Raw genomic sequence first — 3639 nt, forward strand, 5'->3', positions numbered from 1 at the left:
CTCGCTCCCCGCTCTCTCCTGCGGGTTCCCTCGCCCCGCCGCCCAGCCCGGCCCCGCGTGACGCGCCCTAAGGGGCGGGGCCACAGCGGAGGCCACACCTACCTAGGCAGCTAGGCCTGGGATTGGTTTCTTCGCGGGCCTGGGAGTGGTTAGGGTGACTGTGGGGCGTCTTACCTGGCCGGGTGGCTCACGCAAGCCTTTAAAAAGGTTTGTTCCCAGGACGAAGTTCTGAAGGAGACTGAGTGAATAGAAGGAGGCGAGGTTCCCTCTCTCCCACCACCGAATGGCCCTTGCCAGGGGGCTCAAGAACTTTCTTCATCTAGGAAAGAAAAGCTTCGGATTTAAGATGCCCAAAGTCGTCTGGGCGGACATTTGTTTGCTATACCCACTTAGAAGGCGATCCTACACGGCATGTATTCCATTTGCTTTCCCTAAAACTCCTAGGTATTGAAACCAGGAGAGCGGTGGCTACAACACGTACTCTGCCCGCGTACTCTGCCCTTTCTCTTAAGTGCGTGGCTTTATTTCTTGCCTTAGAACTTTGCTATTTCCAAAACTTCTCTGACGATGCAATACCTCATATATGTACTTCACATACCTGGAAATTGTAATGATGCTATGTAAGGTTAAACCTGCCTTTTTTTTTTTTTTTTTCATTTATACCGCAGCAACTGTTTGCTAAGCGCGCTGGTGGGTACGTGGAGAGATACTGGACATTTCTAGGATAGACAGGAATTGGGGGTAGGGGAACGAACTACTCACTTCAAACAAAAAAGTGTGTAGGTGGAAATTAGATTTGGGTAAATTTATCTTCCTCATTGATCTATTATTTCAGAGACAGTTTACCTTTGAGTACTCTTAATTAGAGTCGCCAACAACCAAGCTGCACCCACCGAGAGAACAAAAGAGCCCATCTGGGTTCTCGCCTGCTTTCTTTCCACCTGTTCTTGGTCTGGGATTCTACTCTTTCCAGGTCTTTGGCCTCCCAGCCTCCCCTACTTCAATGTCTCAGAAACAAGCAAAAAAAATTTTTTTAAAGTAATTAGAACAAAATTGAAAAGGATGAACTTTTTTAAAATGGAAAAACAAAGGATCGCCATCACACAAACCTTTACATGTGTTAGCTATAGTTGTCTCTTTAGATAAAGACATGCCTCCAGGACTCTTGACTCAATCTTCACCCTACCTCACCTTCATTCATCCTCATACTTGTCTACATGCAGAGCAACATCTATTACTAGAAAAAAGGATGGACTTGATAATCTCCAAAATCCCTTTAAATTTTGAGATTAGGAATTGCTATGTCTCATTGGTTAAGGTCTAGTGTAGACCATTAGTCACCAAACACTTGATCACACCCATTAGTAAAAATGTTTACCCTCTCTCTGATTCCAATATATTTACCTAGTTTACCCTAAAGTACATGGACTTAAAAGCTGAAATGTACTCAAATCTTGGCTTTCCCACTACTAAGGACAACTACCTGTGTCCTTAGCCACATCCAAATATTGCCTTAGTTTCTACATTTGTAAAATTAAGATAATAGTAGAATCTACCCAATGATGTCATTATGAAGATTAGGTGAATTAATATTTGTAAAGCAAAGTGCCTGGCACATTGTAAGTGCTATAGATGTTAAATAAAAATTATTATATATAATCTATGTTAATTATATATAATATAATTTATATGTGCACTATTATATATATATAGTGGGCATATATAGACACATATCTATTATAATATATCTAATATATTAGGTACATTGCAAAACATACTTAAAATCAGAAATAATGATTTAAAACGTTTGCGTGTGTGTGTGTGCGTGTATGTGCTCTTTCTGTGCTCTGCATATTAGTACCCTCCCTGGGCTGTATGGACCCCTATTTGGAGACCATGAATTCAGAGCTTTACTGACAAATATAGTAGCCACTTAAATTAAAAATTCAGTTCCTAGATAAGTTCATTAGATCTTTCCACCTCTGAGTAAAGCATTGTTAAAGTCCCTACTCCCCCAGTGGTCACATGAGAGTCTCCCAAAGATCCAGAACAGCTGCAGAAGTCTTTCATCACAGGTTTGAGCTTTGAAACAACCAATGAGAATCTAAGGAGCCATTTTGAGCAGTGGGGAACACTCATAGACTGTGTGGTGGTGAGAGATCCAAAGTCCTCCAGAGGCTTTGGGTTTGTCACATATACCACTGTGGAAGAGGAGGATGCAGCCATGAAGGCAAGGGCCCACAAGGTGGATGGAAGAGTTGTGGAACCACAGAGGTCGGTCTCAAGAGATTTCCAAAGACCTGGTGCTCACTTAACTGTGACAAAGATTTTTGTTGGTGGTATTAAAGAAGACACTGAACAACATCGCCTAAGAGATTATTTGGAACAGTATGGCAAAACTGAAGTGATTGAAATCATGACTGACCAAGGCAGCAGTGGCAAGAAGAGAGGCTTTGCTTTTGTAACCTTTGATAATGACTCTGAAAACAAGGCTGTCATTCAGAAATACCACACTGTGAACAGCCACGTCTGAAGGAAGGAAAGCACTATTTAAGCAAAAGATGGCTAGTGCTTCGCCCAGCCAAAGAGGTTGAGGTGTCTCTGGAAACTTCGGTGGTGGTTGCGGAGGTGGTTTTAGTGGGAATGACAAATTTGGTTGTAGAGGAAACTTCAGTGGTCAAGGTGACTTTAGTGGCAGCTGTGGTGGTGGAGGATGTGGTGGCAGTGGGGATGGCTATAATGGATTTGGTAATGAAGGAAGCAATTTTGGAGGTAGCGGAAGCTACAACGATTTTGGCAAGAACAACAACCCATCTTCAAATTGTGGACCCACGAAAGGAGGAAACTGGAAGCGGAAGCTCTGCCCTGTGGTGGTGGAGGCCAACACCTGGCCAAACCACGAACTCAAGGTGACTGTGGCAGTTCCAGCAGCAGCAGCAGTAGCTATGGCAGTGGCAGAAGGTTTTATTTACTGCCAGGAAACAAACTTTAGCACGAGAGGAGAAACAGAGAAGTGACAGAGAAGCTATGGGTTGTAACACATTTGCGAACTCAGTCAAGCACAGAGGTGGCAGAGCCTAGCTGCTACAAAGAAGACATGTTTTAGACAATACTCATGTGTATGGGCAAAAAACTTGAGGACTGTATTTGTGACTAAGTGTAGAACAGGTTATTTAGTTTCTGTTCTGTGGAAAGTATAAAGCAGAGGGTTTTAATGTAGATTGTTTTTTGCACCATGCAATTGATTGCTAAATGCAATAGTCTGATCATGATGCCGAATAAATGTCTTTAAAAAAAATTTGGTTCCTCGGTCACACTGACCACATTTCAAGTGTGTAATTGCCACCTGACTACTGGACAATACAGATATAAAATATTTCCATCATTGCAGAAAATTATATTGAACAGCACTGACAAAGCTGGAAAAGAAGTGGGCAGGGGAGATTCAGGCAGTAAGAGTAACTTCTGGTGCAGACCTGCAGCTGTATAACACGTTCAAATCGAGTGATGAGATCTCTCTCTGAGCCTCACATCTCCTCTGTAAAGTGAAGATAAAAATAGGAACTACCTCATGGACGACTGAGCAGAGGAAATAAGATGTGTAAAGTCTTTGGCAGAGTGCCTAAATCATAGGGGAAC

General features: G+C 42.6%; 1 pseudogene; it reads left to right on the forward strand.

The window, feature by feature from the left end:
* Window positions 1-2992, forward strand: part of LOC102898851 — a 13302-nt pseudogene extending 10310 nt beyond the window's left edge.
* Window positions 2993-3639: the final 647 nt, after the last annotated feature.

The sequence above is a fragment of the Pteropus alecto genome, unplaced genomic scaffold (genome assembly GCF_000325575.1).
Source record: "Pteropus alecto unplaced genomic scaffold, ASM32557v1 scaffold164, whole genome shotgun sequence".
Taxonomy (NCBI): domain Eukaryota; kingdom Metazoa; phylum Chordata; class Mammalia; order Chiroptera; family Pteropodidae; genus Pteropus; species Pteropus alecto.